The sequence below is a fragment of the Cavia porcellus genome, unplaced genomic scaffold (assembly GCF_034190915.1).
Source record: "Cavia porcellus strain 051 isolate PalLab524CR breed Dunkin Hartley unplaced genomic scaffold, mCavPor4.1 scaffold_25, whole genome shotgun sequence".
Lineage (NCBI taxonomy): Eukaryota > Metazoa > Chordata > Mammalia > Rodentia > Caviidae > Cavia > Cavia porcellus.
Genome location: NW_026947508.1, coordinates 36,321,431 through 36,331,129, shown reverse-complemented (window position 1 = coordinate 36,331,129; position 9,699 = coordinate 36,321,431). Strand labels below are relative to the sequence as shown.

General features: G+C 40.4%; 1 non-coding gene across 1 annotated transcript; it reads left to right on the top strand.

Moving 5' to 3' along the window:
* Nucleotides 1-9,239: 9,239 nt before the first annotated feature.
* On the top strand, nt 9,240-9,346 carry LOC111758269 (U6 spliceosomal RNA). Its single transcript, XR_002792468.1, has one exon. It is a non-coding gene; the product is annotated as a U6 spliceosomal RNA (small nuclear RNA).
* The last annotated feature ends 353 nt before the right edge of the window (nt 9,347-9,699 follow it).

Below are 9,699 nucleotides of genomic sequence, written 5' to 3'. Positions count from 1 at the left end.
CTATTTCATTATTATGATACTGCCAGTGCACAAAGCTCCCATTTTCATTATTATTGTTAATTTTTTTTAGTTCATGTTTGCACAACAGAAAGTTTGTTTTATTCTTTCATAAAAATTTTAAAAATAAGTATATGTGAACTCATAGGCAATAATTAAATATTAAGTTGACTGGTCAAAGACCTAAAAAGAACAAAATTGGAAAGCCACAGACATGGAGGTATAGGGTAGTATCAGATGAATGCACACATGAGAATGGTCACAAAGCATGAAGAGACTGTGTCATGTGTTAACACTCACCAGATGCTTCATGCATCTACCATGGAAGATGCTCTAAAACATCATGTAAACAAAATGACTCAGCCAGCTGACATCAATCAACCCCTCTCATTGACTATTCTAGTAATGTCACAGTGAGCATTCAGATGAAGTAACCACGATGGCAGGGAAGAAAAAGTTTTTCAAGGGTCCAGCTATACCAGTTCTTACTTACAAAGGTTGATTGCAGAAGTCCAGTCTACCAGTCACCCAGACCAATGCTGAGCTACTGAGGCATTAGTCTGGGGTTGACTGAGGCTCTTTCCATTCTAGAAAGAACAAGAGAAATTCATTTTGATGAGCACAGACATTTATTTTTGCTATGGATTTGCTTTTTCTTTCTGTAGGACTTTAGCCAGCACTTCCAACCAAAGGTTTACACAAAGCACTTGACTCACCAGCATAGGATCTTAGAACCATCATGTCATACCAAAGAATCTGCTTTACAACAAAGTATATACAAGAGTGAGCCCATAACATTGGGTCTATTGGTTACATCACATACTATTGTACCAGAAACTGCCAGGTTAATGGAGCACTGGGAGCAATTAATGGCCCAGTGGAATATTGTAGGAGGTAATACTTTACAAGAAAGGGCACCATCTTCTTGGATACTCAACTGAGGGCAGTTTTGTCCTCTAGGAGATACCTGGCACTGTGTGGAAACAATTTTCCATGCCAGCAGTACAGGGGATTGAACCTAGGGCCTAGTATATGCTACACATGTGCTCTACCACTGAGTCACATCCCCAGCCCTTTACTTTTTGGAGTTGTTGCTTTTGTTGATGATGTTGTTTTAGACAGAGTCTTACTGTGTATTCCAGGCTGGACTTTAACTCTCTGTATAACCCGGTCTGACCTTAAACTCATGGTGATCCTCTAGTCTCAACATTCCAAGTGCTAGGGTAGCTGATGTGTTCCACTACACCCAGTGCCAGCCCTTTATGCTTTGATACAGGGTCTTACAAAGTTACTGAGGATGGGCTTGAACTCTTGCTAAGCCTCCCAAGTAACTAGGATTATAGATATGTGCCATCATATTTGGCATGGAGACAATTTTCACTGCCACAACTAAGTGTGTGGGCATAGTTGGCAGAGAGATGTAATATTACTGGCATCTAGTAAGTAGAATCCAGGGATGTGCATCCTACACAGGCAACAGCACTCTCCTCTTACACCAACAAGGAATTATTATCAAAGTATCAACAGTACCGAGATTAAGAAACTGCTCTGGGACACAATAAGCACTTTAAAATTAGATGTTATATTAACTAGACTTGGTGTCACATGCTTGTAACCTCAGCATTCTGGAAGGTTGAAACAGGAGAATCAAAAGTTTGAGCCCAGCCCAGGCAACTTGGCAACTTGGCAAGTCTTTGTCTCAAAAAGCAAAAAAAAGGATCCGCCTCTGCCTGCCAGCTGCTGCCACCGGAAAGCTCCTTCCAGTGAGCAGCAAGAATTAGCAGAGAGAGCCAGTAGATCTGACTCTGCCTGCCAGCTACCACCACCAGAAGACTCCTTCCTGAGGGCAGCCAGCATGGGCAGAGAGAACCAGACAGATTCACCTCCACCTGCCAGATGCAGCCACTGGAAGGGTTCTTCCTGTGGGCAGCCAGCACAGGCAGAGAAAGCCAGCAGTCCACCTCCACCTGCTGGTCACCACCACCAGAAGCCTCCTTCCTGCAGGCAGTCAACAGGAGCAGTACATAGCCAGATAAGCCCCATGCACTTGTAGGTCACCATTAGAGGCCCTTCAAGCAGCCATCACCCACTGGGAGAATCAGATAAACATGTCCCTGGGCGTCTTGCCACCATTGCAGGAGTCCCAGTGTGGACACTCAGGCTGAGAGAAGAAGCCCCACCTCCACACACACCTGGTCATTGGGGAAGCCCCAGTGTAGCTGCACGGTTCTGGAGAAGCCCACCCCACACCCTGCTGCCTCCCTGTAAATCTGGGGTCAGAGGAACCCAGGTTCCTGTCCCATTCCCCTACACTGCAGAGCGCCAGCCAACGTGGGAAGTGGCTGGGATCCCATAACCAGTTTGTTGGGAGGAACCCAGGAGAATGTCAAGATGAAGGAATAAAAAGCAATCTCCAGCCCATACAGAGCAAGTCTGGGAGATACTGTCATAGAAGAAAATGGAAATTACACACCTGAAATCTCTGTGAGGATAGCAACTCAAGTAAAGAAACAGCTTCATGGGATTGTAAAAGCAATCAAATCAGAAATAATATCTCAGGGAAAAGAAAAATCACAAATGTAATGAAAGAATTGCTCAGCGTATCTAAAGAAGACATAGATTAAAAAAAGAGAAGCATAGGAAAATGATGGAAACTTTGAATGAACAATATATGAAGGAATTACAATGCATGAAACAGATTCAAAGAGATACCCAGGAAATTTAAAAGTCAATCAAAAGCTGGCAAAATTGAAAGAGACTGAAGATAGATTTTCAGATCTCGAAGACAGGATTACAGCTAGCGATCATGAAAAGAAAGAGCTCTTAAAAATAACAAGGATCAGGAAATAATTCAACAGCTGCAAGATGATGCAAAGAAGCATAATCCAAGAGTGATACCTATCAGTGGAGAGGCAGAGGTCAACACAAATGAAATTAAAACGCTATTTACAGAAGTAATAGCAGAAAACTTCTCAAATGTAGGAAAAGGATCTGGCATACAGATAAGTGAGACATATAGATCTCCAACTAGCCATAGTCAATTACATGTAGACATATAATGATCAAGATCCAGAAATTCAGCACAAGGACAGAATATTAAAATCTGTTAGAGAAAAGAAACAGATCACCTATAAAGGAAAACCAATCTGAATCACAGCAGACTTGTCAACACATACCATCAAATCAAGAAGAGTTTGGAGCGAAGTGTTTCAAATTCTGAAAGAAAACAACTTCCAACCCAGATTGATGTACCCTGCAAAACTATCTTTCAAAATTGATGGAGAGATAAGATACTTCCATGATATAAAAAAACAAATTAAGGAACTCATGACCACCAAACCAACCCGACAGAGAACCTGAAGGATATTATAGTATCTCTTTAGGGGTATAATACTCCTAAAGGAGTATTATAGTAACCCTAATGGATATTCTAGAGAGAGAGAGAGAGAGATGACCATGTTTCCAGGAACAGCAGCAAAGGAGAATCACCAAACAAGACGCAATTGAATGAAGGGAAAAAGTGGAGGGCCAATAGCAAGAGGAAAGCATGGCAGAGACAAACTAATGTATGCTAGTTGTAACCAATAGTGTAGATGGACTCAATTCAGCAATAAAAAGAAACACAGGAAGAGTGGACCAAGAAACAAGATCCACTGACATACTGTATACTTGAAACACATTTAACTGAAAAGGAAATTCATAGACTAAAAATCAAAAAAGCGAGAACAATTGTTCTATGTGACAGAAGACCAGAAAAAAGCAAGGGTAACACGTTCATCAACTGCAGAATGGACAAGAAACAGTATTTTCATACGATGGAAAGCTACCCAACTAGAAAGCAGAATAATCTCAAGGCTCTTATAGGTAAATAGGCAAAACAATTTGAACTCATATGAATGAACTCTAGCATAAAAACAGGAGTTAATGGGATCCAAAAAGCAAGAGTTATTGTAACAGTGACAGGGGAAAAAAACACTTGGGAGGGAAAGGTGCTAACTACTGTTAATTTCTTATTGTCTTGTCTTGAACCCATATATTGTTTTCACAGTTTTGTTATGGTTGGCTTTGTTCGGTCTTGTTTTGTTAGATTTTACTTTGTCCGATGGTAGGGGCAGCTATTTTGAACATAATGGGATGTATTATGGTAATCATGGTTGGTTTCCTATTATATTGTTTTGAAGTGTTATAATGCTTTCATTCATTTAATTGGCTTTGTTCTGTTTTGTTTTGTTTGATCTTACTATGTGTGATAGTATGAATAGCTATTTTGAAGAAAATAAGACATTATGGTAGTCATTGAGGATTTACTATCATCTTGTTTTGCAGTCCTATCATGCTTTTATTCTTTTATTTTTCTTTTTTTTTTTTTTTTTTTTGTCTTTTTCTTTTTTATCGGTACCGGCGATTGAACTCACGACTGCCTGCTTGCCAGGCAGGCGCTTATGCTGCTGAGCTAAATCTCCAGCCCCATATTCTTTTATTTTTATTTATTCTCTTCTGTTATGTTTTATTTAATTTTATGATGTATAATAATAGTATGGACAACTTTTTTGAAGAAAATGAGATATTATAGTAACCATTGTTCATTTCCTGTTATCTGCTTTTGAAGTCCTGTAATGCTTTCATTCTTTTGATTGGTTTTATATTATTTTGTTATGTTTGATATTATTGTTATGTTTTATATTATTTTGTTATGTTTGATATAGCCATACCTATGTGAAGGTATGGCTAACTATTTTAAAGAAAACAAGAGGCATTATGGTAGCCACCATTGATATCCTGTTGTCTTGTTTTGAAGTCCTGTGTTGCTTGCATTGTTTGGTTCTGATTTGCTTTGTTATGTTATGTTTTGTTTTGTTCTCTTTAAAATAAAAAAAATGAAAAGGGAAAAGAAGCATTAAAAACGAAGAATAACTAGGAATGTAGCTCAGAGCAAAAGCCCTGGGTTCAATCCCCAGTATCACACACACACAAAAGAACTTTTATATGTACATTTGGGCCTAGGAACCAAGGGGTAGAAACAGGAGTTCCTCTTTTCATGCTTAGACTCAGTGACCCACTTGTGGATTCTGTGAAACTTTTGGATTTGCAAATTTATAAGAGCTGGTCAAAGGAAAGATCTTGTTGGGAGACACATCCAGAGTCTCAGTGATTCATGTGGGACTGGATACAGCTATACCTGTATTCTTCAATTTCTTCACACCAACAGATTCACAGGCAAGAAGGCAAGAAGAAAAGGCAGTTACCTTAGCAGAGATAAGTGACTCTGATTATCAGGACGCAGGAGGTCTGCTATAATCCATTTGGTTCTTTCGATTTTTTTTTAAATTTTATTTAAGGAGAAAAGAAAAAAAAAGCAGGGAAAGGGTACAAGTTATACAGATTTACAGAAAAAAAATGAACAGTAGGAAATCACTAGTTAATGGATTACATATTGTCATCTTAGAAATAATTGTTCAAGTCACAAAATAAAAGCTTGTAAAGTGGACATTCCATCAATGATACTGCAAACAGTTCTGTCCATTGATCCAATAAAACTCTGTGATATCATTTTCTATCTTATACACTTAAATATACATGCAGTTATATAGTTTGGAGCACTTTCTTTTCCTCTCTTTTGTACCATGACTATTACACATTTTGGGTTTCATTGCTCCCACGGTTCTTATTACTTTTTTGGAAGAGAGTAAAACCAAATGTGACATAACAGAACAGAATCGGTCAAGTCAAAAGGGTGGAAATAATAGATAATGTAAAAACGTAATACAAGGTGATCAACAATGGTTACCATAATGCCTCCCGCTATCTCTAATAGAATTGCCTATATCGTTAGTTATAATACAATTGAACAAAGCAGTAAAGAATAAAACCGACAAAACCAAAACATTGGAGACATTGTAGGTCTTCAAAAGTAGATAAAAGTCAACAAGAATGGGCGTCATAATGAATCTCATTATCTTCACAGCTGATGCCTAAACTTTCGAACCTGATACTATCCAGCAAAACAGAATAGGGGAACATCAGTTAAAAACCAGATGGTGAGAGTAATACAGGGCTTTAAATCAAGGTAATGAAAAGTCAAAGTGGGTTACTATAATATATCCTGCTATTTTTTTTCCTTTAATTAAAAGGATAAAGATAAAAAAGTAAATAATGGAGTGGAGATTGAGATAAAAGAGGGCATAACAACGAAACAGCGCAGTTCAAAACATAATCATTTAAGCAGAATAGTGTTTCACCACCAGATAATCCTAACCTAAAAGTAGTTACCATATTGTCTCTTTCTTTGAAATCCTTGAGTACAACTTCGTATACTGTAGCATTAAGTATATCAAAACAATGTAAAACCATTCAAGAGAATGACAGCATTACAGAGTATTTAGAATCGACTAACAGAAAATGAACAATGGTTTCTGTATAATCTCCTTGTCTTTAAAAGGTTTTTGCTTATACTATCGTACATAATAAAATCCAATTAGATACAGCCTATTTAGACCATTGGAGACAGAAGGACAAAAGCTAGATGAGACTTCAAAACAAGATGATACTAAATCAGTATTACCTCTTAAGATGTCATTTTCTCCAAAATAGCTGTTCCTATCATCCAATCCTCTCTGCCTCATTTCTGTTGAGCTCTTTTTCTGTCAGTAGCTGTCAGTTTGTCTTCTTCATTTTGTTCTCTGCTCCATTCGTTGTGGCCTCTCTGCCATTATTTCTGGATTCTTTGTATTTTTCTTTTTTTAGAATATCCTGCAATACTCTCTGTAGAGTTGAATTGGTGGTTGCAAATTCCCCCAGTTCCTCTTTATCCTGGAAGCACCTTGTTTTTCCATCAATTTCCAGGGATAGTTGTGCAGGATATCTCAATCTTGGCTGGAGATTATTATCTTTCAAAGCTTGAATTATTTCCCCCGACGCTCTTCGTGATTTGATGGTTTGTGCAGAGAAATCTGCTGTAATTCTGATGGGTGTTCCCTTGTAAGTGGTCTGTTTCTTGTCTCTGACAGCTTTTAATATTCTGTTCTTGTATTGAATTTCTGGAATTTTTATTATTATATGCCTGGGTGTTTTATTATTATATGCCTGGCTGTTTGGGTTGTAGGTAGCTGGGGTCCTGTATGCCTCATACAGCTGAGTATCTTTACCTTTTGCTAAATTAGGAAAATTCTCCTGGATTATTTCTGTGAGTAGCTTTTGTAGTTCACTTGTTTGTGTCCCTACTTCTTCTTTTATGTTCTTAATCCTTAAGTTATGGATCCTCTTATCATCTTCTTGTCTTTGTATTATTGCTGTTTGTTTCTTTGTTATTTTTAAGAAGTTTTTCACTTCATTCTCCCATATTACAAGTCTGCTCTCCAGTTCAGATAGTCTGTCTTTAGTTTCTTTCAAGCTGTTATGCCAGTCTTCTATAGACTTCTTAGTATCTTGGTAGTCCCTTTGAATCTGCTTCACGTATTCTATGCTTTCTCTGTTTTCTCCATCAAACAATTCTCCCCTTTTTTTCTGTTCTTCCATTCCACCACCTGTTTTTTCTTGGGTGGTACTTAGCATTTCTCTAACTATTCTGCATACTTCTAGCTTCAGGTCGTTGATAACTTCATTCCTGAATTGGTCTATGAGGCTCTCTATATGGTGCCTTATGTGTATTGGTGAGGTGTCTGCTATTGCCTGTTTCTCAGAATTGGGGGCCGAGGAGCCTTTCTTGTTGCTGCCTCTTCCCATGCTGCCTCTTCTTCTCTGTTCCTTATATATGCAAGCTTATATAAGAGGCCCAGCTTCTCTCCCAGTCAGCCACAGCCTGATTGAATTGCGCCAGTTAGGTGTTCCTGCTCACCGCTGTGCACCAGGGAGTTACGGACCAGGCAGCCTACGCGTCTCCCCTCCCGGCCACCGTCAGGCTCTGGGATCTGGGTTGGGACAGCCTACCAGGTCCGCCGGCAACGTCACGCAGGCCAGGCACTTTTCACCAATCCCGCCCAAGAGGGGGATGTGTGGCTGGAGTCGCCACCGCGCCCTGCTCCCGCAGGACTGCCGGGCCCAGAAAGTCCTCTGCTGGAGTCAAACTGTGGTAGAGTGTCAGTTTCTCTCACTCACCTCACCACAAGTCAGTGCACGCCTCCCTGCTGTTCACAGATTGCCGTTCTCAGAGCTTCTGCGCATCTCTCTCCTTGCCGAGCCACTGTAGAGGCAGCCAGCCGCCGCCCGGCGGGAAACCCAAATCGCGGCTTACAATGGCGCGGGGTCCAGCCTCCACACCGAGGCTTTTCTGTTCCTGTTTTAGCACCAGGACTGCATTCCAAGTTGGTTTCTCTCAGCCCAGTTCGTTCCTGAGTCAGCAGAGCATATCTCCACCTGCTTATGTCTCCTTAGTCCGCACCATTCCTGGCTTCTGAGCTGAGTCTTTCAGAGAGCCTCCGGTAGTTGCTGTTATCTGTCCGCCATGTTCTCCCGGAAGTCTCCATTTGGTTCTTGAACCTCTATTGGCATCATATATGGCCCAAAGAAACAATCTCAGTTAGAAGGGCAAGGTGTCTAGTCTAACATCCCTTAGGGAGCTTAAGTCACGCCATGGGTTAAGCTACCATAACTGCCATGTCCAATGTAGTTCTTGAGAAACACCCAGGGGGAGAAATGAAAGCAAGAATAAAAATTCAGAAAGTTGAGGTCAGGCAGAACCTTCTCTCTTCGTTGGGGAGAAAAGAACCACCCAATGACTCCAGTGCATTTATTTATACACTCAGCAGGTTGGTGTCAAGTGAAACTCCTCTGCCTATCAACTTGTTTACCTGGCTCACCTCAGGCACCCTGTGTTCTTGGGGCTGGACCAACCTGTTCACTTGGTTCATCTCAGGCACTCTGTGTTCTTGAGGCTGGCCTTGCTCTAGGCCAGTATGTGTGATTGATCTCCAGCAAAGCTGCTCCCCACATCTCTCTTTTTTTGTTTTGTAGTTGTAAGTGATGGGTAATCAGTTGGAGTTGGAGGAGCTGTGTTTGGAGGACCCTGTAGAAGACGTGTGTGTGTGTGTGTGTGTGTGTGTGTGTGTGTGTGTAAATCTTTTCTACTCCACTCTTCCCCAGGCATCCCTGGCTGACCTTTTCTCCTTTAAAGGCCTTTTCATTCCTGAACCCTTTCCATTCTGAGTGAACTTACCCATTTAGACTAAAGATTCCCTGTTGACCTGCCCAGGGAGCCCAAGGGAGATTTTTGTCATTGAGGCCCTAAGGTTAAAGAACAAAATGTGGTGCTCGCTTCGGCAGCACATATACTAAAATTGGAATAATACAGAGAAGATTAGCATGGTCCCTGCACAAGGATGACATGCAAATTCGTAAAACGGTCCATATTAAAAAAAAAAAACACAAATGCGCAAAATATTAGCAACAACAGCAGGCAGCATAGAGCAGAGCAGAGGGCTGCCTGCATTTTTATTGTATAATTCTTATGCATGTGTTATCTCATGTTTACATTCTCAGGTAGTTCTATAACCAGTGCATACAGGTTTACCTGTGCAAACTTATGGTTCCATAATTGTATCCTACTGTGCATCTACACTAGACAAGTGGGGTTACATCCTCAGGTGTCCTTAGATGCCTCTGAGCTTTGAAAAAGTCTGAGTGGTTCCCCACATTCCAAGTCCAAGGATTTCAGGTCCCTGCATTCAGCAATTTAACTCTATACAGCCCATTAATTAATGACAGTAG